Source organism: Alligator mississippiensis, chromosome 1, assembly GCF_030867095.1.
Source record: "Alligator mississippiensis isolate rAllMis1 chromosome 1, rAllMis1, whole genome shotgun sequence".
NCBI classification, from domain to species: Eukaryota; Metazoa; Chordata; order Crocodylia; family Alligatoridae; genus Alligator; species Alligator mississippiensis.
The window spans coordinates 58,251,282-58,279,108 of record NC_081824.1 but is presented as its reverse complement, the minus strand read 5'-3'; the positions used below and the strand labels follow the sequence as shown (position 1 = coordinate 58,279,108).

Genomic DNA, 27,827 nt, shown 5'->3' with positions numbered 1-27,827 from the left:
CCTTCAGTGATCAATTGTAAAGGACAGAGATCTGTTTTACTATCTTGTATGGTTATTTGAACTTATTAATACAATAAAACTTATTTGGAGGGGTCACTATAGGCTGAATTATTTAACTCTCTATACACTAACCCTTTCATAATATAATTTCAGTTCTTCCCATTTGTAAGACTGTTTATTAGAAAATATAAAAGTTAAAAAAAAATCTATAAAAAGTATAAATTCATTTTTTTTTCTTTTTGCTACCCCTTCTTGTTAAATGTGATCGTGTGATAGCAAAGTTTTACAGAATGAGAGATAATTTTGTTTTGTCATCACAGCAGTTTGGACAGACAAAAGAAAGAGAACCCTCTTTTGTCCTTTAAAATGTCTTCATTATCATCCACTCCCCATGAAGCATTCAATTTCACTTAAGCACAATAACACTTCTTGACTTGCTTTATAATGAACATCTTTCTGCGGACCATTATCCAAAAGACGGGAGTAAATTAGGAATAACTCCATTGAAACAAATGGAGCTACAAAAGCATGAATCCAGTATGAATCAGAATCTGGACCAAACTCATCTAATATTAATGCTATAAAGTACTGCAAAAGTGTTCAGGTGTTATGGAGGCACTTAGACACTGCTGTGATGACTGCCAATATAGGAACCTAGGTGAATGGATGAAGGAGCACTTAGACACTGTCACCTGTCTAAGTATAAATAGTTATTTAGCAGTTTTTTATGAGTGAAGGATCTAATAAGGGGGGGAAGGGGGTTGTATTGTTTTGTCTTGTTTTTCAGTTTGTGCCATCTAATAGTCTTCACCATCCCGCAAAACAAATCATAACTACAGCGCCATTATGGCTACTGCAATAAAGGTGGGTACAGAAAAAGACAGAATAAGTAAATGTATAATACTTGGCTCTCATGCCTGGCAATAGGCACTCAGATACTTTAATGATGAGTATAGTAAACAAGCTTGGATGAGGGAGGAAAGGATGGATAGTTATTTATCACAGCCTGGAACATAACTTATTGTGATGGAGATTAAAGGTAAAATCTAGATACCTCTCCCACTGGGTGAGTATTAGTAAAATGTGATATGTGACAGCTAGCCAAGTAAGGATAAAAGCTTGTTTTGCCATTTAAAATCTGTTTCTTCCCCATTTAGCACTGTTTCAAAGTAGGTACTACAGCAGTACATATGTGTTCTGAGAGCATGTAACAGATGCTCTGTTTGTAGATTTCATTTATCTAAATGAATATGGGCACATCTACACCTGCAATTAATGCAAAAAAAGTTTGCTGTACAGTAAACTACTGCGCAGTAAGCTTTCTGTGAGAGCACATCTACATGTGAGAGCATTTCAGGAGCAGTTCAGGGCAGGGAAATGTCTACCTTGCTCTCCTGCCATATGGCAGCCAGGGGGAGCTTTAGGCTCCCCTGTGTGCCAGCCCCAGGCCTCCAAGGGACATTTGGGTTCCAGGGGGTGTGACAGTAGGTGTTTCTCAACCCTGAGCCCCAGGACTGGGAAAGAGTCCTTTCCCCTACATCTCTCTCCCAGCCTTCTGCCTTGATTGGCCCCCAGGACCCTTGGCTGCAGTAGAGGATTCCCCACCCAGCTGGGGGCTGACTGCTAGCTGCCCCACCAGAGGGACAGCTCTCAGCTGCTCCAGGTGGAGTGGGAATTTCCACCTAGATGGGTGCTCACTGCCTGCTGCCCCACCAGTGGGACATCTCCCACCTATCCCTTGGCTGAGAATAGAAGGAAAAGCTCCCAGTCCCAGCGCTTCTTAGCTCCCCTATCCTGTGGGGATCTGGAAGTCCAGAGCACTAGGATGGGGTGGGAGGGGACAGATCATCTGATCTCCATGATGATCAGCTCCCAGCTCCTTGGGTGGAGCCAGGAGCTGAACAGTGCCAGGACCAGGCCTCCTGCTAACATGACTGACCGGGAGCAAATTTGCTCCTGGTCAGCATTTACATGGGCCCTACTGTGCAGTATCTACTGCACAGTTAGTTTAGAACCTGTGGCTGTGTATAGATGAAATAAGAGGTGTGTGTGCATGACACTTTAAAGTGGGATAAATGCTTTTACATCACTTTAATGGTGTTGGTATTTGCATGTCTCGGCGGTGTATTGCACATTAATACCAGCTGCTGCAGGAAATTCAGTGGTGTAATGCACCTTAAATGACTTGGGGCACAGCAAACTAAAACTCTTTTAAAGAGTGAAGCACCGGGCTCCGTGCAGCTCCACAGCTCTGCAGAAAGACCTGCAGGCAGTCTGGCAGCAGCCTGGGAAAGCAGGCTCCGCCCAAGAAAAGCAATGAGCCTAATCTCTCCCCACCCCACATGCCTACCTGAGCTATGCAGGGGCCTGGTGCTTCCCCTCCATGGCTACGGTGCCTCCCAGGCCCACCTGAGCTGCCTGCAGGCGGTTGCTACCTGGGGGAACTGCTGCTGCCACAGAGGGAAACACCAGCCCCTCCCCGCAGTCCAGGACACTGCTGCTCACTGCGCAGTCTGCCCACTGACAGCTCTCCCTCCCTTCCCCACTAGAGAGGCAGGTAAGTCAGCAGGGTGTGTGCACAACATGGGGGTTTAATCAGCTCTAAATTGAAGTGGTGTTTTTTAAAACCCACTGCTTCAATTTAGGGCCCCTGTTTCATCTACACATGCACTGTATTTATAGGGATTAGATAACTGTGCAGTAGATTAACTTGTTGCTCAGTAGTTTATGCACATGGTTACATGGTGATGCTTTACTAAACAATAGATTAGTCTACTGCATGGTAAAATGTCCCATGTAGACGCACCTTGTGTTTCCCAATGAACAAATGCTTTGGGTCTAATGCTGAACTGCACTACTCTGGTTTTTACTCTGGTTGTTGCATTTTGATCAGACTCAATGGAACTGAACTAGAGTAAAATTTATATGGCAAGGGAACCACTATTTATTTATTCATTTATTTATTTTTTCCCCCTATTGGAATAGGAAGCATCAGAAAACAGGATTCTCCACACAAAGAATTAATAAAATGCACTCATTTCTTAATGTGTAGTAGAAAAGGAGCCTAGTTGTATATGTTTTGTCAGCAGCACAAACAAAACTTATATATATGCATTGATATATATATATATATATGGTATGGGTATCGATGTATTAATCTGGCATTAGGCAGGGTAGACATCTACTGTATGGACTGACTAAGAAATGTATAAGCTTTCATGAGCAGAGCTTGCTTCACCAGATGCTGTGAAGTGAGCTCTTATTCACAAAAGCTTTTTCATTTCTTTTCGTTAGTCTAAAAGACACATCTGTCCAACCTTTTGTCTGACTTCAGACTAAGAGAGCTAACTATCCCTGGATGCATCTACATATGCATTAAGGTATTTAGTTAATGTGCATTAAATGTTGTACCTCTGGGCACCAATACATGAGTGTCAAGGCTGCTCTGTTGCACTGGAATTCCAGCATGTCAGAACAGACTCAATTAATCGAGTCTGCTGGCAATTGCCATACTTCAGCAGCCTTCTGCATCTTGTGTATCAGCATCCCTGTGCTTAAAAATGTCAGCAAGGGCACTTGAATGAGCGTTAGTTCAAGTACCCACACCATCATTTTTAGGCACAGAGATGTGGAAAGAGGAGACGTAGCAACCCTTTAATTAGAGCTCTCAAAGCTGCTCTAATTAAAGCAGTGCCCCTCTACCCCGAATCCCTAGAGCAAGTGTAAAAGTGCCCTCCATTGTGAGGTACCAGGAAAATGAGCATTAGTCTTGTCTTAATGTACATTAACTAAGTAGCACTTTTTTTTAGGGATGCTTTAATGCTTATTAAAATAGGCTAATGAGCATTAAAGCACATGTGTAGAGACACCCTCTGCCAATGGTTTAATCTGTCTGAGACTGTTTTAATACCTTAAACTTTTCACTGATGTGGCTACCAGGCACCACATCTGGTTTCTCTTTCCTCCATTGCATCACATTGCATCTTAACCTCCTTTATCCCCAGTTAATGTAAACTGTATGATTAACTGCATGTTTTAGATTGTGTTTACATATACCAATTATGTACCATGTAGGTAACATAAATCTACAAAGCCAAACTTGTGTAAACAACTATAATTTTTTACATCTTGCTGATGTTTAGGGAAACAATGTACATTTTAGCCATTTGAGGACTATGGGTAGTATCTGGGAATTACAAGCCATTCTAATCACTCCTGACAATCAGGATGGCATATCTTCAGCTCCTTTGCATAGCTTAAGGCCCTTCATAGGACTGTGCAAGCTTCACCTGGGTAAAATGGCTCCAAATAAGGCCTCTGGTTATCTTGTAAAACATAGAAATACTTTAAGTAGCTATGAATACATCTGCTTATCAGTGATTAGAGGCAGCCAGGGAAGGAGCATTAGGATTCTTGGTTAAACAAAGTCAACAAACTCATGCTCCTGCAAAACTGTGTTTCAGCCTCACAGCCTCTGTGTAGATTGCAAATGTGAGTTCCATTTCCACATCACTTACTCATTTCTTTGCTCAAAATCTGAGTAATCAGGCATTGTGCAAACAAAGGTAAATGTTACTGGTTAGTGCAGGATCAGTACCTGAGTCAGCTCTGTAAGTCAAACCATTTTCTTCCTTGTCTATTTGTGTTTGATGGAGTTTTTCCTAGCACAGTAAATGGGCATTACACAAAGGAAAACAATGTTTGTGGGTTTTTTTTGCCTTTTTTCTTATCAATGCAAGACTTACTACAGCCAACATAAAGATTACGTATCCACATAGGTTATTATGGGGGGGAGGGGGGGGAGGGTTCAAGTAGACTATAAAGTCCATGCATTCATCAACTTATACAGTAAGAAAATAATAAGAGAAATACTTGAATGAAAAATAAGGTATGTATTGCAAGGAAAAATTATCACCATTTATCTTTTCTCTGTACTACATCCATTAAATGAAGAACTTTATCTTTAAAAAAATATTAATTCTGCCTCTTGCTCTTTCTTAAGCAGAGCTAAAAGCTTTTTTCTGAAGAAAAAGGTGGGGGATGGAGAACAAACAGGCATGTAACAAACTCAAATACTTAAACTGGCAGCATATTTAAAACAAATCAATGTATAAATACTATCAAAATTAAGGTCAGAGACTGCTATTATTGTGGGAAAAGTACCATTGATTTCAGTGGTCTAGGATCAGGTCTATATTATTCAATTGTATTATTGAATATTAAAACAATATTAAATATCACATCACAAAAGTCAGTCACTGAGTAGTCAGGAAACGTTATCCTATATGATATAATAATGCATTGAGATACTGTATATCAGTTAGGCTTAAAACAAAGCACCACAAGTTGATGAAGACAGCCAGTAAATGAAAATGTCCAGTATCTCTAGGAGCTTGAAATAGTTTAAATTAGAACCATGTTTTCTTAGGTGCAGGGGTTGCAATACCCAGAAGTGATGATAGGCTAGGTTGTAAAGGGTAGGGAAGCTCCTTACTCATTCTCTCTTCTGCTAAACTGCACATCTATAGAATAATAGACCAGAATTTGTATTACAATGTGGTTTCATTGGTAAAATCCTAAAAAGCTAAGAAATATCAACAAGCAATAACAAACAATCCATTTGCTTTGAAATATCTTATTATAAGAATTCCAAGGGTACCTTCAGTTTCCCTCTTGTACATCCTGACAGCAACTTGAAAGAAGAGTTGCCTTTCAGGCTTGGCATGCTGAGTGTAGGTTCAAATATGATGGCTCAATAGAGCAGTATTTCAATAAGATTTTGTGAAAATATTAGTGGTAACAATTTACCATGTTAAGAAAATATTTATAATCTTATCTTCTTATTTTTATTCCACTTCTCCCTTCTATAGTCCTTCCTAATCCAACCCAGACATCATGACTAAATACTTTGAAATAGCTTTGTTCTAAGAAGTGTGATGGCCCTGAGATAATTTTTTCCTTGTGGGTTATTTCCCTTCCCCACTCTTTCAGAACTCAAAGAAAATTGTGAAGTGGCTTCAGGCTACAAGCACAATTAAAATTAGTCTTATCCTACTGAACTGTACCCATACTTGCCAAAATACAGAATATTAATCTTGGGACCATTCACTCAGCTATCAGCTCATACTGGAGATCATAAGCATCTGTAGGCACCTAAGTTTTAATGCCTAAAATTATTTAGATGTGTAAAGTTTGGTTTCTAGACACCCCCACAGCTGCCTAAATCCTGAGTATCTGAGTGAGTGATGCTTCAGTCACAATACTGAGTACCTAGGGGCATCTTTACACATGTGCTAGAGGCAGGGGGAAGTGCTTTAATTAGAGCAGCACTCAGAGCTGAACTGTATTAAAGCACCCACAAGGTCTCATGCATTTATCATTCTGCACTTCAAAATGGCACTAGGGGCACTTTAACTAAACCTCTTTTGATGAGTTTTTGTCAAAGCACCTCTACCATGCTTTAGCACACTCAATTAATCTAGTCCAGGTTGGATTAGGGAGGATTGAGTTTGCTCCATAATTACAGCATGTTGGAACAGCATCCCCATGCTTCTACAGGCATCATAGGTGATTAAATCTGGGAGGGGGGGTGAGGAAAAAAAGACACATTTCAGTCCTTGGCATTGTGAGGAACCATATTTTTGACAATTGATTTTAGATCAAATTGGAACTAGCTCCTATGTTATGCTAAGGCTCAAGTATGTAGTGCTGTTCACTTAAAACTCAGATGCTGAACAAAGCTGATCTCTGTCAGGTTGTTTTGGTTGTAAGAGATTGTGAAAAATGCAGATTATTCCTAGCTCAATTTTGTGGCTTTCTGGAACCTATTTCCTTCCTGGTTGTCTAAATGACTACTTTTGGGTTGTCTACAGGGCATTTTATTCCCAGATGCATATAGACAACTACATATTCAATCAAACTGGCAATGAGAGAGGAAAAAGCCTTCTTGCCATTTACTTAGACTATCTCAATGAATAGGTCACTAAGTTAGAAAACCAGAGGTTATGGGTTCTAGACACTTTTCACCCACAGTGATTTTAAAACTGTGTCTTCCTGAGTTCCAGCACAGTGCTCTAACCACCACATCACAGATAAGGTATTACCAACTTCCCTCTCTGGCACGTCTTTAGACACTCAGCCACTGCTTTGTTTTCATTTAATAGTCACTGGAAAAAAACAGGTGAAGGCAATTACAATTGGGAATCTTCTGCCTCCCTGAGATCAACAGCCAAGGCTTCTAACCTGTTTCCCTTTAAGGCTAGCAATCGCCTCATTAAACCATAAACTCTCTGGCTTTCTCTTGTTCTCCTAACCCTGCTGTGACAGCCAGAACCAGAGGGATTAATAAGCAATAATATGTGCTTCTTGGAGGCATTTGGTATTTTGCCTAAACAGGTAATATTAGTTAATATAAGCTTGTTAATCTGTAAACTGAAGTTAGAGACCAAGGGTGTCTATACACATGCTCCTGGGTGGAGGGCACTTTAATTAAAGCAGCTCTGAGAGTCATTCTAATTAAAGACAGCATCACATGTATTCAGCATTCCATGCTTCAAAATGGTGGCGAAAGCAATTTAACTAAAGCATGTTCAATGAGCTTTAGTTAAAGTGCGCCCACCGCCATTTTGAAATGTGAGAACACTGAATACATGTGATGCAGAGGCTGCTGGAACACTTTAATTACCATGCTCCAGCAGACTTGCTGCAGACTCAAGTAATCAAGTCTTCTCTGACATGCTAATTATCATGTGTTGTACCAGAGATCCATCACATGTATAGGTGCCCCTAGATTCAAACTCCTTCTGAGTGATAAGGACTAGAATCTAGGCCATTTGCTTTTCCAAGTAAGTGCCCTAGCCACTGGGGATAAAACATAGGGACCTCCTGTGTCCTCTTCTTCTCTGATCTGAGTCTAAGTCCTTGTAATCATGGGCTTTGATTAACGACATTTTCAGGCCTTAGATATGACTACATGCACGTAAGGGGAACATATAAATGCCTGGCTACACATGTGGGCATCCTATAGCATACTGTGCATGACCAGTCTGTGCATGTGCATAGTCATATATTTGTGCTGGTTACCCAGTCAGCAATATAATTCCTACCTGTGCATAAGTGTCATTTTTCAAATTTAACAAAAAATGTTACAAACAAAAATGTTATGCAAATGACCAAAACTGAATATAGATGATCAATAAGTGAATAGAATCCTACCCTAAGTCTCTTACTGTGTTGTGAAAACATCCTATAACTGTGGATTCCTTTATATTCATATACAACAAAGTTAAGGATACTCAGTGTTGAAAATCTTTCATGCATGTAGCTCTTTGGTCACATTTTAAACTAAAGTCATAGGGAAATAGGGCTGGAAGACACTTGTTATCTCACTGGGTACACTCCCCTTTTTCTATAGGTAGCCATATATCACTGCATTCATAAACTTATTCACCTCCATCCTAAACCAGTAAGGACCACTTTGCCCCTATTACTCATAGAATCATTAAATCATAGAAAATTAGGGTTGGAAGGAACCTCAGGATGTCATCTAGTCCAACCCCTGCCCAAAGCAGAACCATCCCAAACTAGATAATTCCAGCCATGGCTTTGTTAAGCTGGGCCTTAAACACCTCTGATGATGAAGATTCTACCACCTTTCTAGGTAACTTTTCCAATGCTTGATGACCCAACTAGTGAGAAACTTTTTCCTAATATCCATCCTAACCTTCCATTTGTTCAACTTGAGACCATTGCTCTTTGTTCTGTTATCTGTCACCCCTGAGAATATTCTAGCTCCACCCTCTTTGGAACCACCTTTCAGGTAGTTAAAGGCTGCTATCAAATCCCCTCTCAGTTTTCTCTTCTCTAAACTAAATAAGCCCAGTTCCCTCAGCCTCTCTTCATAAGTCATGTGCCCCAGCCCCCAAAACATTTTTGTTGTTTTTCACTGTACTTTCTCCAACTTGTCCACATCCTTTCTATAGTGAGGGGCCCAAAACTGGACACAGTACTCCAGATGTGGCCTCACCAGTACAGAATAGAGCAGAATAATTACTTCACTCAGTCTGCTGGCAGCACTCGTATTAATGCAGCCTAGTATGCTGTTAGCCTTCTTGGCAACAAGGGCACACTGCAGACTCATATCCAGCTTATTGTCCATTGTAATCCCCAGGGCCTTTTCTGCAGAGTTGCTGCTTAGCCACTCAGTCCCCAGCCTGTAGTGCAGCATGGGACTGTCCCATTTTAAGTGCGAGACTTTGCACTTGTCCTTGTTGAATCTCGTGCGATCTCTTTTGGCCCAATTCTTCAATTTGTCTAGGTCAGTCTGAATCCTAGCCATATCCTTCAGCACATCTACTGCAACCCTTGCTCAGTGTCATTTGCAAAATTGCTGAGGGTGCAATCTATCCCCTCTTCCAGATCACTAATGAAGATATTGAATAAAAAAGGTCCCAGGACTGACCCCTGGGGACTCCATTTGATTCTGGCTCCCAACCAGACATTGAGATTAATTACTACTTCTTGAACCTTACAATCCAGTCAGCTTTCTATCCACTTTACAGTTATTCATGCAGGTTGTTTGCAAGAATGCTGTGGGAGAAGATATCAAAAGCCTTGCTAAAGTCAAGGTATATTATGTCCACTGCTCTCCCTGCATCAACAGAGCCAGTTATACCATCATAGAAGGCAATCAGGTTGGTCAATCTAATCTTTCATGACTGAGGGCTGCTGACCTTCTCCTCAATCTGTGCTACCCAGTGAATTAATCTGGGAGCTGACCTTGCCTGTGAAGACCGTGGTAAAAAAGGCATTGAGTACTTCAGCCTTTTCTTCATCTTTCTATGGAAACATCCTCACTCTTCAAATGGTCTGAGACTTTCTTCTAATCCCCAGCATAAATTTAATAATGGCCAGTTTATATTCATTTGTTCTTGTGCCAGCACTGCCCTTTAGCTTAAATAGCTCTTCTCTCTCACTGTTTGCTCCCTGAGGTTTTTACAGAGAGCAATGTTATCTCTTCTCAATCTTTATTTTGCTAGGCTAAACAAGCGTAACTAGTTTCTCCCATATTAGGTGTGTTTCCTTTTCAATTTAATAGTCCCTGGGTGCATCTACATGTACAATTAATATGCCTGAATAAACTCTGTTTCAGTTTGCACTAGAGTTTATTGCTCCCAGGTGCTACATTTACACGTGCACCTGGGATCACAGCACATTGAGCCAATGCAGTGCAGCCCCAGCTGGCAGGGAGGTCTGGGGGTGGTCAGCCTGCCAGCCCGGAGCTGCTCTTCCCCAGCTGCCTAATTAGCTCCACAGTAAAGTGTCATCATCTACTATGAGGAACAATTAGACTAGAGTAAATTGATTAACTCTGCCATAGTAACTACCCAACCCAAGTACTATGCTATGGTAGAGTTATTTACTCCTCTGCAGTGCATGTGTAGACAGTGACTGGGGTTGACTGGGGCAAAAGGGTGGTACAGTGAAGGGGTTGCCTGCCAGCTGGCTCTGGCCCCAGCCAGTCCCTCCACAGCATGTTGAGCTGGGGAAGAGCAGCTCCGGGCTGGCAGGCTGACCACCATCAGCAATGGAGGTGTTGTTTATCTTGGATTTGGACCATAATCAATTGATATTAAAGATACTTCTGTCCTTGTGATACTGGATGCTGACTCCAGATGGAAATCTATCAGCAGTGACACGTAGAATAGCTGTGAGATATATGGAAAAGTGTGTTGGTGAAATCACACATCCTTGCTTAACTTAAGTTCTAAAAGTGAAATGGTCTGTTTCTAAGCCATCCCTTACGAAGTTTGCTACACATTGGGCACATCTACACGTTGCCCTATGGCGATATCGCAATGAGTTATGTCACTGTATGGCACACTATGGTGATGACACAGTGATCATACGTATTTACACATGATCAGCAGCTATGTCACCGTAGTGGCACGCTCCCCCATGTTAGTATGCTTCTACAGCGATGTAGCAGTGAAATCTAACTGTGCATCCTATGCACGATGAACTACAGGTGTAGCAGGTACTATAGCTGTACCCATTGTCATGAAGAAGTTTGATAATGATCTCATGAGGCTTTTCCATGGAGCCTCTCTGTTGAATGAATCAAAGGCCTTAGTCAGGTCACCACTTTAGATTTCAATATTGCTCACAGTACTTCTCCTACAGCTGAGTAACAACAAAGATCATATCTGTTGTACAAAGATCATATCTGAGTGTTCTAAAACTACACTTGGATTTGTATAGAATCTCCTTAGTGAAGAAGGTGAGTCTATTGAGAATGCAGATGAGGATCTTCCCAGCTATGGACAGAGTACAATATCATGATAGTTGCTGCAAGCAATTCTATCTCCTTTCTTAAATATAGTGATGATTCTGTCATTTCTTAAGTCGCTGGGAATCTGTTAATATTTTAATTTTTCATAATAATGATGTGTAATTGGTGACAGATATTTTCCCACCATGCTTAAAATTTCAGTTGGTGTTCCATTAGGACCATGTGCTATATTGCTCTTCATCTGCCTACCAACTTTCAAGGCCTTTAAAAATTTGGTGAATCTGCAAGGTAGCTCATAATGGGGTATTGTGGAATGGCTTGATGGTGTTATCTTCAACATTACAGTCTTCATTCAGGATTTTTTTAAAGTGTTACTTCCACTGTATGTTTAGGGCATATCTGTCTTAAGGAGTGTTTTTCTATCCTTGGACTTCAGAGGAACAGCTAGTTGTGTGCTTGACTCATAGATAACTTTGATAATCCCCCAATTTATAGCAGAAATTCTTCTTCTAACAGCCAGAATATGCCCAATAGGTGCATAAATGAAATCCTATGCTACCCTGCTCCCTGAAAAAAAACAGATAATGTAAACGGGACCTCCTTCTCTTCCTTCTTGCTGCTTGTTTATGCCTCAGCCTTCAGGATAAGTTAATGGTGTGTTACAAAATGTAGGTGAATTAATGGATTTTCAAGGACCTAAACAGAATAGAATGAAATTGAATTTGAGCTTAAGTCCACTTAAAAGCCTAATAGGTGGAATGGAATCTGGCCCTTAGTGTCTGCCTCTGTAGTTTGTTCTATTAAATGTCATTCTATTTTAATTGTTCCACTCAAGTTCAAGTTCAAGTCATCAAGTTTTTCCTGTGTAGTATTCTAATTCTCCTCTATATTGATGATACCTCCCAATTTTGTGTCATCAGCAAATTTCATTAGCACACTCCTACTTTGTATGTCAAGGCCATTAAAGACAACATTGAAAATTATCTATCCTGTGGTTATTTCTTTATAAACTTCAGTAGTAACCTCACTACAGACGGATGTCTTTTGACCACAGTCTGGTTTTGTATCTCCCTGAGGTAGTTTCTTACACACATTACAGTTCTACTAACACCCGCCACTACCATTTCAACTAACACCTTCCCATTTGGCACCATATCAGATGGTTTACTAATCCCAGATAGATTACAACTACTGCATTCTGTGTGTGTCTGCACACTCATGAATGTGCTGTAATTACAATGCATTAAATTTAGTACCTGCAATGACAGGTACTAAAATAAATGCTCCATAATCTGTGCTACTGTGCATTAGCACAGATGAATGATTTTTTAGTGACATTAATATGCATTAGACTGAATCTACTGTGCATTAGTGCATTATCCACTTTGCCACTGTGCTAATGTGCAGTAGATTTAGTCTAATGCACTAGAAGAGTCTTGTGTAGATGTGCCCACTAATTCTAAAAGAAGTCTAAATAAGCCTAAAATAAATCAACTCTTCTTTGAAAGAAAGGTTAAATTAGTCTTGTGCAATGTGCCTTTAAATTTCCTCTTCCTCTGTTGCATTTTATAACACTTTCTATTTGCTCCATGTCTTCAGTTATTTGATTCTTTAGAATTTATTTTAATATCTTGCATATGATTTCAGTGAGACCAAAGGGTCTGTAGTTGCTTGGATCTTTTTTCCTATATTTGTTTCTTCAGATTTTATTCTAATATCTTGCATGTGGTTTCAGTCAGACCAACAGGTTTATAGTTGCCTGGATCTTTTTTTCCTGTTTTAAAATGTTTGTTATTTCCTATCCATACAGTAGCACCCATAGTTTGTAGCAACATCTGAAATTTCATCTGCCAGGTCAGTGACTATTCTGGGAAGGAGATTATTCAGTCCTACTGCCTTGAACATGTGAACTCTTTGGCTGCAGTCACACATGGTGTGGACATTTGGTTACCCAGGGACAACTAGCAGCAGCTACTTGTCCCCAGGAAACACCTGTGCTACATGCACTCCGGTGCACATCAAGTTACCCTGGCAGCAGAAAGGGAGGCTGGGGCCAGCACTGGGCTCACCCCAGAAGACTTACCTGGGGTTTTGGGGGCCTCCTGGAGCTGCTGCCATGGTGATTCTGCCACACGGAGCCTGGCTGACAGTCCCAATATGGCTCTGGGCAGTCCGGCTCCACTTTTGAGTGGCATGAGCAAGACAGAGAACAACTGAACAACTGAACTTGCAGTATGTGGCACCACAGATGTGTTTGCAGTGCCACATAACACACAGTTGTGCTCATCTGGACATGACCTTTGAGTTTGCTTATATACTATTTGTGATGATGTCCATTTCTATAAACACTTATTCTATTAGCCATTCTACCACATTTTTACATTGAAAAATAAAACAACATAGTAATTTAGTTGTTTAGCGATACCCAAGTTATCTGTAATATAGTTGTTTACCCAGTCTCAGTGCATATGATGCAGATTTCTTTACTTTTTAAATTTCTATTTATATATGTAAATAATGTTTTTTGCTATTTGTTATTATTTTATTTATAAGGTCTAACTGAGCTTGATTTTTGACAACTTTTCACTTTATCCCAACATTTTCTGACCTTCAAGATATAGCTTTTTTGCTGATAAATACCTTTTTGTGTTTTTGTGCTTACCCCTAATATATTCTGTAGCTTTGATGTGGTACTCCTACTAGCCTTTTTCACCAATGAACCCAAGCAAAGTGCAAACACAGAAGAATTACCCTCAGAAATCTGAATTCCTAAGTCTCACTTTCATTCCTCTGGACCTTGCTTTCAGTTCATAGAATCACAGATGTAGGGTTGGAAGGGACCTTGTAGATCTTCAAGTCCGACCCCCTGCCTGGGCAGGAAGAAAACTGGGCTCAAACCTACCCCAGCCAGGTAGGCATCAAGCCACTTCTTAAAGACCCCCAGGGTAGGAGCCAGCACCACTTCCCTTGGAAGTTGGTTCCAGATCCTAGACACCCTAACTGAAGTAGTTCCTACAGATGTCTAATCTAAAGCTACTCTCCAACAACTTGTGGCTGTTATTCCTTGTTATCCCGGGGGGCACTAGGGGAAAAAAGGTCTCCCCCAAACCCTTCTGGTCCCCCCTAGTGAGTTTATAGATGGTCACCAGGTCCCCCCTCAGCCTTCTCTTGTGAAGGCTGAACAGGTTCAGGTCCCGTAGCCTCTCATTGTAGGGTCTGCCCTGCTGTTCCCGGATCATGCAGGTGGCCCACCTCTGGACCCTCTCAATGTTGTCCACATCCCTCTTGAGTGATGTGGGGTGCCCAGAATTGGACACAGTACTCCAGCTGCTGCCTGACCAGTGTCATGTAGAGGGGGAGGATCACCTCCTTGGCTGTAATTGAGATGGACCTGTGGATGCACGATAGGGTCCGGTTAGCCCTGCTGACCGTGACCTCGCATTGTCGGCCCATGTTCATTTTGGAGTCAATGATGACTCCAAGATCCCTTTCTGCCTCTGTGCTCTCAAGAAGGGAGTTTCCCATTTTATAAGTGTGCTGCTGGTTACTACTGCCCAAGTGCAGCACCCTGCACTTGTCAGTATTGAAACGCATCCTGTTTTTGTTAGCCCACCCCTGCAACCTATCCAGGTCTTGCTGCAGTCTTTCCCTCCCTACTAGCATGCCCACCTCACCCCAAATTATGGTATCATCAACAAATTTAAAGAGGTTGCTTATCAACCCATCATCCAAATCACTGATAAAGAAATTGAACAGTGCGGGCCCAAGGACCAAGCCTTGATGATCTTATCAAAGAGTTTCCCCAGGATTGAGGTAAGACTGATGGGCTTATAGTTGCCCGGGTCCTCCCTCCTCTCTTTTTTAAAGATGGGTCCACATTGGCTATCTTCCAATCATCTGGCACCTGGCCCGAGTACCACAAACGCTTGTAAAGCCATGCCAAGGGCCCTGCAATAACCCCTGCTAGCTCCCTCAACACCCTGGGGTGGAGAGCATCTGGACCTGCTGATTTGAATACGTCCAGCCCCTCCAGAAGCACTCTAACCCGGTCTTTCTAACCCGGTGCAAGTTTTCTTGCACAAATGAAATGTCCCCATTCTATCAAAATAGAAGTACTTAGCTCTATTAGTCTGAAGTCAGGCAGAAGGTTGGGCAGGGTAATACTTAGACTAGGAACAGAAATTAGACTAGGGACAGGAATGACTGGTCTAAACCTGTAACAGAACACTAATTCAGTGCTCATATGCCAATTTCAAAATGGTAGAATCTGGTTTAAGATAGATCTGGATGGATGTAATATAGGTTTAATCACTTTAGATTAAACCTGTCTACAGAACTTCTGTTCTAGATCTCCCAAAACATGTTAGGTCACAGTCCCCCGCATCCCAGGATGCTTTGCAGCTCCCTGTTAACCCTTCTCCCCCCACAGGGCAAGCCTCTATCCCACCTCTTCTGCTCCAGGCAGCCCCACTCCTGGGCTGTCACAGAACTGAATCAGGAAAGCCTCTGCTTTTCAGCCCAGCTGGTGGTGGCACAGAAGGCAAGCAAGGAGGGGAACCAACCCCTGCTTCAGCCCTCCCCGCTAGCTGGGGTCTGCACATTGGATGCAAGGGAAATCCCCTGTGCTGGGAGGTTTCCCCATGCCACAGATTGGCTCTACTTGGCTGCTATCACCTTAGCCCTACCCCGTGCTAGGCCCCCACCTCTCAGTCCAGGAGGTGGGCAGGGAGTAATGGGCCCCACCCATCCGCATGTGGCTGAAAGGTGGGGAGCTGGCAAGGGGTCAATTGCAGGCTGGAAGAGCTATGAGCACCCCCTGCTTTCTGGCCTTGGCCATTGCATACATCTGCCTGCCTTGGCCAACCAAAAAGTGAATGTGAGTTCTGGTCACTGATGGTGTAATCCAGTGATCTCCAACATTTTTTAAGGTGAAGATCAATTTTAGAAGTAAAAGAGCAACCCAGGATCTACCGCACCCCCTACCCCACCCGTCCCACCCCTGCCCAGCAGGCCACTCTGTGGGGGAGGGAAAGGATGCGGGGGGGGGAGGCACGTGATTCAGGCCACCATGGTGAGGGAAGGAGTGGGGCAGGGGCAGGGGTGAGTGGGGCCCTAGCCTAGCTGGGTGGTGGGAGGGTCTGAGCCCATACAGCTCACCCAGGCATACGGGGGGGGGGGGGGTCCCACTGCTGCATGCACCCTAGCAGAGGCCTAGGGGGCATTCACCCCCCTGATCTGTGCACAGGTTGGAGGCAGCTGAGGTTTGGGAGTTTGGGGCACCTGTTTGTGAGTTTGGGGCAGGAGAGGGTTGTGGGTCTGGAGTTTGGGACAGGCACTGGAAGGGATGAAGGGCAGGGGCTGCAGGTCCAGAGTGAGAGACACCAGCAGTGCTGGGGAGGGAGGGGCTTGCAAGTGATGGACAGAGGCAGGGCATGGGTATATCACTGTCCTGACAACTACCGTGTCTCCCCCTCCTCCCTTTCCTCATCCCCTACCCATCTGTTGGCAGGAGGCACATGGTGTTAGGCCCTGGCCGGGCCCAGTGCTGAGACAAGTGGCCCATCCAGGGCCACATGCAAAGGGGCTTCCACTGCTGAACTGACCCTTGCCCCCTGTCTGCCCAGCTGACAGGGGGCAAGGGACACACATGGTGCTGGGCCACTCCTGGGTTCTGTGCCTGGCTGATTGGCCTGTCCCAGGCTGCACTGGGTGGGTACAGTGGCAGGAGTGCCCCACCCTATGTGGCACTGGATGAGCTGATCATCCCAGCACCTGGCCCCATGAGTGTCCTGCCACTGTGCTGAGCCCCTTCTCCTGCCCACCTGGAGGTGGGGCATGCATGGCACTGGGCCACTCCCAGGCTGGGTGCTGGAAGGATTGGGTCATCTGAGGCCATGTGGGGGGGCTCCCACTGCTGGTCTCAGCCTTGTCCCCTGCCCACCTGGCAGCAGGATGATTGGCCCATCCAGGGCCATGTGAGAGGGAGGGGGCAGCAGCAGGAGTCCCCCCCCCCCCACACACACACACATGGTGGACCTGGATAAGCTGATCATCCCAGCACTCAGTGCCATACCATGCCCTGCTGCTGGCTGAGCTCCATCCCTCACCCACCTGGTGCCAGAACACCTGCAGTGCTGGACGGGCCCTAGACAAGCCTGGTGTTGAGACAACTGGCCTGTTCAGGGCTGCTTGCAGGAGCCCCAGTAGTAGAGGGTCCCCTCCCCTATGTGGCCCCAGATGAGCTGACTGCCCCAGCCTCCCTGCCCCATGAACAAATTGGGGTGCAGGCTGCTGCTGTGGGCTGGGGCAGTGCCAGGCTCTTTTCCATGCAGGGGGTGGTTGGGCCTGGCTATGATTGGGGTGGGAAGTGGTGGTGAGAGGGGGGGCTGCAGCCTTCCAACCCGCCCCCCCTCCCATCACCTCTGCCCACCCCAAGCACAGCATGGTCCAGCCTCCACCAGGAAAAGCCTGGCAGGACCCCGACCCCAGCCCACAGTGGCAGCCCACCCTTGCCTGCATGCAGATACAGGGGCACATGTCCCCTGTGCCCTCCTGCAGTGCACCCCCCAGGAACAGTCCTTCCACCACCCGGGGACTCACTTACCTGACTCCTTGCTCCTGCCTCTTCCCTACTCCCTCCCTCACTGCAGAGGCCTCAATCTGGCCCCCAACCCTTCCCTCCCCACCTGCTGGACTGGGGGAGTGGGGTGGGGTTCAGTCCCCCTAGACTCAGATTGACACTCTGAGTCTCTGGGATCAACTGTTTGGTGACCACTTGTCTAATCTATGTACCATAGTTTAGAGAAATCTGAATAGATTGGATTCATTCTGCCTCTGGCTTTTTTGACTGCCTGTGCATATCCTTAGAGACTAAATCATTCAGAGATGCATAAGCTTTCTTAGGCAATACCTTGCTACATCGATGTTATGAATGGATTTGCAGAGAGCAGGGGTACTAAATGAGAAAGAATAAAGCTATTTAAATACAAAATATAGTGAAAGGGAGAGAAAGGGAAGGAGGTCAATGAGGATAAAGTAGCTGAACCCACTGAGAGCCCTAAGTGTTATTAAAGCTAGTCAAGGCAATAGAATAAAAATACATAACCTGTGTCCCCCTCCCCTGTTGTATCCATTATTTTAGGGGGACACAATATTTAGTACCCCCGATCTCTGAAAATTCATTCAAAGCATCTGACAAAGTTGATTGTTCCCTACTGAAGCTCTTGCCTTTCTGAATGAGTTAGCCTGGATGGCCGTTTATAGACATTATATTTTTCTAGGTTTAATCCAGACTACAGTTGTCTCTATATACACATGGATATCTTTAGTCCAAACTGAAAAAGGGACTAATCTGCATGAACTAATCCTTATTGAATGTAGATTAAAGATAAGGAAGACTAGGGCAATCTAAACTGGGCAATTTAAACTGTATTAATTAGCATGCATATATAGCAGGTATCTAGGGCTTGCTGTTCTTTGTGCCCACTGGAAGAGGTGAGGTGAGGGGTGGGGGTGGGGGTGGCAGCATTACTGCCCCAGGTGTAGCAAGTGAATGCAGTTTTGTGGCCCTGAAGTGAAGAAATGCACAGACTGAGTTAAGGAGTTGACATCATAGTCTTTAGGATGATCTTTGGTGTGGACATAACCTTTAGTACTACAGATGAAAAAAAGAGGGTTCTCTTTTGGTAAATTTAGTGTAGAAGTCAACAGCTGTGAGAGGCAGAGGAGAAAAAATGCAAAGCCAATTCAAAATACTAAGAACAAGTTTCTGATTGAAATAATAGAATAATAAAGACGTAAGTTCTTTCCAGTCTAGAAGCATTATTATACATCAGTAATAGCCTCAGAGCTGGAACTGAAAAGAAAAACAATTGGTCTGATGCAATTCACTTGCACTGAGGGCAAGCAGCCTGAAAAAGAAAATTTGTAGTATTTGCATCCATAACGATTTTCTTTCCCTTTCCCTCAGTCCAAAGCAGAGCAGCAATACAATCTGCTGTTTATGCAATGAAAAAAATAATAGGAAAGAAAAGAAAAATCTGTTTGAAGAAAGATGAAAAGTAGTAATAGTCATAAATTAATGATTGAAATGGGAGGAACATCTATGTACCTGCACTACAAAAGAGGTTGGAGGATCAAGAGAAGAGGGAAAGAAATATGATTTAGTTCAAACAGGAATAATTCAGGGAAATTATTTACTCTTTAGTCAATCACTGATGGACTGCCAGAATACAGCACAATTCCAGTGGGCCCTTACATTCTTTGGGCTTGGGACTCCTATACTAGCTGAAATTTCCTGATGTAATTTAAGCCCCATAATCATTGCAACTCATGTTATGAACCATTTGTGATCACAGCCCACAAAGCATGTTAACAAACTATCTGGGCCGACCTGTGATGTCAAGAAGGATGACGAGGATTTATTTTTTTATTTTTTATTTTTTTAGAGAGATGATTCGACAAGAGGTGACACTACAGGAGCTTTTTTTGGCTACATAAAAGTCATGAGATATTATTGTGATAGGATGCTTCTGATGGAGAGGGATAATGTTAGTAGAGGATTTTTTTCTTTCACCACCAGCCACTCTGTTCTGCTCCAGTAAAGTATAGCTTGAGCATGGTGTGGACTTGATTGGATTCTGATAGTAGTGGGAACTTTGAAGTAAGGGCAGACAGCTTTTTCTGAACCATAATATCGTGCAAAATCAGGTTCATGAAGAATGGAAGCAAGTACAGGATGATGGGGCACAATGACAATAGGAACTAGGAAGGTTCAGTTTCTACTTTCCATTGCTCCTTTCATCTGGATCCTATTAGCTGATGAATTTGTGATACCCAACTGAAAGGCCTAAAAAGTTGCACTACCATTGTGAGCATTATCAGCAAAAATGGCAAGGAAAAATAATTGTGTAATATTTATATAACTCATATATTCCTTGGCTTACCAGGAGAGGCAAACAATGCTTAAGAAAAAGGAGGCTTACAGACAGTGAACACAAGGGATAGTCACCTAGGATGAATATACAACTAAAGCCCATCTTTGTAGGGAGAGGATAAGGAAGGCAAGGGCAGCAACCAAGATCAGGTTGGTGACCAAATTCAAGGAACATAAGAAATCCATCTTTAGGTATATAGGGATCAGGAGGAAAGCCAAGGGAAATGTAGGTCCCTTGCAGAATGGGATGGGACAGCTGATAACAGACATCCAAGAGAAAGCTGAGCCCTTTAACAAATACTTTGTGTTGGTGTTCCTGCATACAAATGGTGGTCACCTGCCTGGTTGGATACTGGACAGATGTCAGGGAAGCAATTGCCAACCAATGGTCAGCATCAAACTGTGGAGAGAGCACTTAGAGCAGCTGAATGTCTTCAGTAGGCAGGACTGGATGGACTACACCCGAGAGTGCTAAGGGAATTGGCAGGAGTCATTGCTGGACCATTGGCAAAGGTATTTGAAGACCCATGGTGCTCAGGAGAGGGCACAGAAGACTAGAAAAGGGCCAATGTGGTGCCTATCTTTAAGAAGGGGAGGAGGAAGGATCTGGAAAACTTTAGACTGGTCAGTTTGCCTTTGATACCAGGTAAAATTTTGGAAAAAAAATACCAAGAAGTTCATTTGTGAGAAACCATCAGAAGGCATGATGCTGAAGAATAGCTAACATGGTTTCACTGAGGGCAGGTCATGTCTGACCAACCTCCTCTCCTTCTATGATGAAGTAATGAACCACTTAGATGTGGGAGATGCAGTTGATGTCATATACTTGGATTTTAAAAAGGCCCTCAATACGGCCTCCCGTGATGCTCTTATAAAAGATTGTGGGCTGCTGGAGACCATGGTCAGGCAAGTTTGGATCTGGCTAAGGGGTAGAATCCAGAGAGTGTTAATGTACATATCTGTATCATCTTGGTGGGAGGTGGCCAGTGGTCCTGCAGGATTTGGTTCCTGGCCCCATGCTGTTCAACATATTTATCAATGTTTGAGATGGGGATGTGGAAAGCATGCTGGCCAAGTTTGTGGATAATACTAAGTTATGGGGAAAAGCAGTCACACTAGGGTATAGAATGTGATCTAAGTAAACCTGGACAAGCTGGAAAGGTGTGTGGAACGGAACTGGATACAGATCAATAAGGATAAATGCAGAGTGCTTCATCTGGGGAGAAGTAGCCAGAAACATGAATATAGTTTAGAAGGAGATGTCCTGGCCAGCACGATGACTGAAAGGGAGCTTGGGTTTATGGTTGGTCATGGGATGAACATGACACTAGTGTGACGTTGTAGTCAGAGCTGATAGCATACTGGGATGCATTAGCCAATGCGTCGTGAGTAGGGCTAAGGAAGTGATATTTCCTCTCTACATGGTGCTAGTGAAACCCCAGCTGGAGTACTATGTCCAGTTCTGGGTGCTGCACTCCAAAAAAAAGACATGGAGAATCTTGAAAGGGTCCAGAGAAGGGCCCCAAGAATGATTAAGGGCCTGGAGGACAAATCTTATGAGGAAAGACTAAGGATTTGGAACTATTCAGCCTGAGGAAGAGAAGACTGAAGGGGGACTTGATGGCCATTTATAAGTATATAAGGGGTGAGTATTGGGACCAGGGGAGGACAAGGAGCAATGGTCATAAACGGTTAGAGGATGGTTTCAGGTTGGATGTAAGGAAGAACTTCTTTACAGTAAGGGTGACCAGAATCTGGAATAGACTTCCTAAGGTGGTGGTGCAGTTCCCAACCTTGGAAGTCTTCAAGAGGAGGCTGGACAGACACCTTGCTGGGATCATTTGATTGCAGCAGCATTCCTGTCCAGAGCAGGGGAGTTGGACTCAATGATCTTTCAACGTCCTTTTCAGCACTTAATTTCTATGATTGTCATATTTGCATATATACCATAGTGTTTGTGGTTCACATCTCCTAAGTCCCCTCTACACATTTTATGTATTGCACAATGAAATGGTTAATTGCACAATTACCTTGAAACCAGATAGATGTGCAATATTACTATTGTCACGGCACGGGGTCCTGCAGGAGGACCGTGATCTCCTCAAGGCCCCCCTTCCCGTGCCAAGTTGGTCCAAGGGCACCCTCAAATTCTCGCTCGCCATGTCTTTGATGACACAATATATTTGGGAGGCTACCTTTTATGCCCTCTTGGTCACTTCTTGCTGGACACTCGGACCCCATGGTTTCCCGGACCCCTGCTCTGCAATGGGTGCTTCAGGGGCACCCAACCTTATGGGCTATGCGTGGCTCCAACCACCCTTGTACCACGCCCCAAGCCTCACAGATGGAATAGATGTTGTTCTGTCCTGGCCTTATTATAATCTGGCCCCTTGTCCTCTCTGGGCCCTACCTCTTTCGATCTGCACCCTCTCCAACACTAGGGCTCTCCATGGCCCTGTCTTACTCTGTGCCCTCCTCTGGGCCTTCTCACTAATGCCGCCCCCTCCTCTGGGCCTTCTCACTAATGCCGCCCCCTCCTCTGGGGGCTTCTCAAGCACTGCCCCCTTCTCTGGGGGGCTCCTCAAGCACTGCCCCCTTCTCTGGGGGCTCACCATATGCACACTGTGGCTTCTCATCAATGCCCCTCTCTCTGGGGCCTCTTACCTGCCTCCTTTCTGGGGCTGGGGTCAGTGCACCCCGACTGCCCTGGCAACCCACATCTGAGTTCATCCCTCACTTCTAGGGCTCCTTCCCTAGCAGTTTTTTCCTTCTTAGGAGCAGTGCACCTAAGTGCTCTTCGACACCTATCACGATAAAAAGCTCCAACCAGCTATAAAGATCGGCCTTGAAAATGTGTACTAACTTTATAGCTAGTTGCTATGAAGCTTTAATTTGCATGTGTATCAGGGTCTCGCTTGCAGCTAGAGCCCAGCAGCTGACAGGGCTTACCTTCTTGCCAAAAGGTGAGCCCAGGATCAATCTGCCTCTACAATGGCAATATGATTCAAGTGGATTTAATGTGTAATTTTGTGGATCACACATTAGATCCAATTGTGCCTTTACCTACACGTGTAGAAGGAGCCTAAGGGAATTAGAATAGCGCTTCACTTTCTGCCTCAAATTAAACAAAATATTAAGTGTATATTAATACAACACAATTTACTGTCTGTCATAGTTTACTGCTTAATATAACTATGATGGGTGATCTATATCCATGTCACAAATAGCACACATTACAAAAGCTCAAGGAGAACCATTTTATTTTAAAAATACCTTGCCAAGAATTCTGCCCTTTCATATTCCATGGCCTTCATGCTGTAGCAATATACGTGAAAAGTCCCATACTCAAGTGGTTGTACTAAATATACATGATGAACTTGTAGATTAGTGAACTCCCTGCCCCCTTTTCCCTCAGGTGTAACAGAAGACAGAAATGGAGGGAAAAAAAAAAAAATTATTCAGCCATCCACTACATTCCTCCATGTCTTGTATATGCTACAAGATTTTTTAGACTCCTTAAGTAATCATTTTCTTTGAAGACAATTCTACATTCATCATCATTATCAGAAGGTTTTCCCCAGTATTTAGACATTAAACTTTCTTTACTTAATTGCCTATCATCCTCAGCAATGGGTATTTTCCAAATAAAATAATTAAAATTGACCTAGACTTCCATTAAAATTCATGACTCTTCTCTCTTTTGCACTGTTTGGAGTAGGATTATTCTTTTTAAGGGAAGAATGTGGTCGACATTGTGCATATCACCCTTGTTCCTGTAGATTAGGTTAATGAAAGACAGAGGTTCTGTGTTCTTTTTTAATGGTGATGAGATTTTGGTTTAGTAGAATTTTATCAAGAAGTTTTTCCAGTGGCATCTACTCATTTTTACAAACCTGAAATACCTCTACTTTTTGACTTCAGGTCCTCCTGGGCCAAAAAACAGCATCTGCTTTCACCTTCTTTTAATGCTAGTATTTGAATAACATACTAGTTATTTTATGAAAGTGATGAGTAAGGTTTTTCTCACAGTTACATTCCTTTTTATTTTACGCATAGTTCAGTGATCTTTCCACTTATCTTTCTACTGAGCTCATGTTAATTCTCAAACATATTATTTCTGTCAAGCACTGTGGTTGCCAGTTTCATTTTGGCTCCATTCCTTGACAAGAATTTTATTCTGTCATGTTCAAATTTTCAGTATCAATCTCTGTTGCATCTCAGTTTTGTCCCATTATTTTCACCTTTCCATTATCTTCAGCTTTCCACTCTGTAAATCTGTTTTACCAGATATCATTTTAAGTCCTTTAGTAACAATCTGAATTGCATGTTATTACAATTTATGGCAAATAAGTTAGTTTTATATGAAGTTTATTCTTACTAAACATTTACATGATAAATTAGCCAGACATGACAATAAGTTGGAGGCTAATTTTAATTCATTTCCATGAAAAATCATTTGATTGAAAAGTATAATAATGATAGATTTGTTTTGGAAAGGATAATCTGTAATTTATGCAGTAAGGAAACAATAAAGTAATTAAATGTATGAGTTAGAAATGGATGTGCAAGTTCTATACCTGTTTACAAAGCCATGGTGAGAGGCCAAATGAGAAAATTCTAAGGAGGGAATCTGTGCTCATTTATGCTTAAAACAGTTACATCTACCACTTGAAAACACCAATAATATAAAACAATCCCATTTGTAGAGTTCTAATATGCAAGCAGTTCAGAAATATCAATTTTAAGGAACATCAGCATAGTTCAATCAAAACCTGTAAGTGCACATTGTGTTTTACTGCTAAAGAATATTAAAGGCTGTACTGGCTAATGTTACAGGTGATTATTATTATAATGAGGTGCTAAATATTTTCAAGTAGTTCAAGTGGGAAAATGGGTTGAATTAAAAATAAAAGCGGCCTTCACAAACCAGAAATGAAGTCAAATCAAAGCCACGTGGTGGGGTGAACATGTCTGGAGTTCAGATAACAACTGGTTCATTGTATTTTTGCCCAATTAGATACTCATTCAAGTCAATTGAAAGGCCCCTGTTGACCCCAGTGAATCTTGGATCAAGCCCTAAGACCTTGGTAAAGTCCTGAGGAAAAACACCATATTAGGACTTGGTACATATTCAGTCTCATAATTACCCAGCTGATGCATTCTGGGATCCCCCCTTTTTTCATCAGGGATATTTTTTAATATGTTTTTACAGGATATACCACAATAACAGTCCACATACTTAGTCACCTCCACTGGAAACCACAGTGACGTTACAGAAACCCTCCTTAACTACTTTCTGCCTATACTGTGCTCATGAAAAAGTCCCAGTCAAGAGGCTCCTCCCATTCAAGAGGTGTGAAGTTAAATGTTCTTAATCAGCTATAGAAATGTAGGATCTGAACCCTTTTTCTCTCTCCCCCCTCCTGGCTTTCTGTGCGGCTGCATAAAACCTTGGCTTAACCTATGTGAGATTCATGGCCAATGTGTTAAATTGTATAGTATTCTGCTTCCTGATTTGATATCACATAGTATGGTTAAAACATGAATAAGATTAAAAGCTGGGTACAGATTTCAGAAACTCTGGCATTCTCTTTTCCCTGAGGATATCTATAGAAAATTACCCAACTAGTGATTTACCAAATTAACTAAAACAATATATACTAATGAAAACAGAGAACATTGAATTAAAAGCAAGGAAAGGAAAGGAAATGTGTAGAGTCATATGTGTTGTAAACTAAAGTAGATATGGTACAGTTAGAAAGGAAAAGAAAAAAAAAAGAAAAGAAAACTGAATAGCTTGCACCCTTGAAAACAATCTTCTGTCTCTGAACACTTTATTCATCCAGTCAGAAGCTCTTGTTGATGAGCTATCCATTAACTTTTGCTGCATCCAGGACCTGCTTTTTAAGTCCTTCCAGCATGGATAATGAAACCTTCTCCATGATCTCAGGTGTTTGAGTCCATTCACATCTTAACATAAGGTTTATACTACACTAATATTTATATCAAAGAATATTTTATAAAAACTATTCTCTGATATCTATGGAAGCTACTCCACACTTATTGTTGTCATCTTCAAGGCTAATATGTCAATGAGGACTGCTATATATTTAGACTGAGTACAGTGGTCAATCTTAATTTGCATACCTCCTCTTTTCTAGGGCAATTAATTCAGGCTGTCTTGCTGCATTCACCCTTTGGGGCTGTATGTAGGTTGAGTTAACAACTCACATGGGGCGTTTGTCAAATATCAAAAATGTTTACATTTTTTTTTTTCAGAACAACATTTCATAACCAGGTGTTCTTTCTAGTGTGCTTGTGCATTCCAATTTTATAGTCTGCATGTAAGTCTCAAAATGCATGAGTAGCTATTTTTATACATTATTTAACTTCCTTGCCTTTATCATATTATTCTATCTCAGGCCTTTAATGTTAAAAGTGCATGTTTTTTGCAGCAAACATAAAAGCATGCTCTTCACACTTCAGCGCATTGAACAATAGCTAATGATATTCAGATTTAGACTTACATTTGAATAAGCTTAATTGTGTTCTTATTTTATTTAAGCTAGTTGCAATATCAAGGAAACTCATTAAGGTTGTACTTGCTTCTTCCTAAGGCAAGGCTCAGCCATATTTCTCCAATTACATTAATCAGCATGACAGAAATACTAAAGATCTACTTTGCATGGAGTCATTGTCTTCCTATAAAAATAGGTCAGAGAAACTAAAATATGTAGGAAAGCTATTTTCTGGTTATTTATTTCTGATAGTGATTTTCTATTTTAATTAGTGAATTTAGGATGTGTAAAAAGTGCTACACTGACAGCTCCCAAGACTGATTTTTTATTTATCAATATCATAGGTTCATCACAGGTTATCACTATAGAAAGGTAGCCTGTGTCTCTATGGAGATGTACCTCACATCATTTCTAGCTCTGATAGACATAAGGAAGCAATTCAGCTATCTCAAAAAGAATGTCAAATTAAAAATGGAGTTTTTGTTACCAGTAAAAGTTTGGAATATTAAAAAGCTATTAATTTTCAAAATACAATGTACTTTTAAGCATTTTGCCTCACTTTAAAAAACAGTAAATTTGGGCACCCAGCTGTAACATCTTAAAGAGCCTTAATTATAGAGGGAAAGCACTGAGTAAGGAAGCAGGATTTTAAAAGATATGAGTATACCTCAAAAATTCAGCTATAGCAGAGGTCAGAAACCCTGGTGCTTTAAGAGAAAGCGGCAGTAGATCCAAGCTTGCAGTCAAATGCAGACAGCTGAGAAAGGGCTAGCAACAGGGGAATAAGCAGCCTGGGGAACCTGGAGTTAGGAACTACAGAACTGCAACTAACTACTTATAGGCTAGCAGCCAATAGGGTAGAACTCTAGCAACAGAGCAGTAAATTAGAACAGGCTGCTCATTGAGCTGGGAAGATACACCTGGGACTATTCAGAGAGGCACCTGACTGGAAGGGCTAATGCTTAGGGGTATAAACCTGATTCCTGAGACATAGCAGGAAGAAACACTCAGACCTTTACAAAGAGAGCAGTTATGACCAACTAGGTGCCATAGTACTCATGTACTCTCCTATATTAGTAAGACA

The 27,827-nt window shown here is 42.5% G+C and overlaps 1 long non-coding RNA gene across 1 annotated transcript in view; it reads right to left on the bottom strand.

Moving 5' to 3' along the window:
- Positions 1-27,537, bottom strand: part of LOC132249964 (uncharacterized) — a 39,668-nt gene extending 12,131 nt beyond the window's left edge. The window contains exon 1 of the long non-coding RNA XR_009461512.1: positions 27,411-27,537. This is a non-coding gene — a long non-coding RNA (uncharacterized LOC132249964). The remainder of the gene's footprint in view (positions 1-27,410) is intronic.
- Between the last annotated feature and the right edge of the window lie 290 nt (positions 27,538-27,827).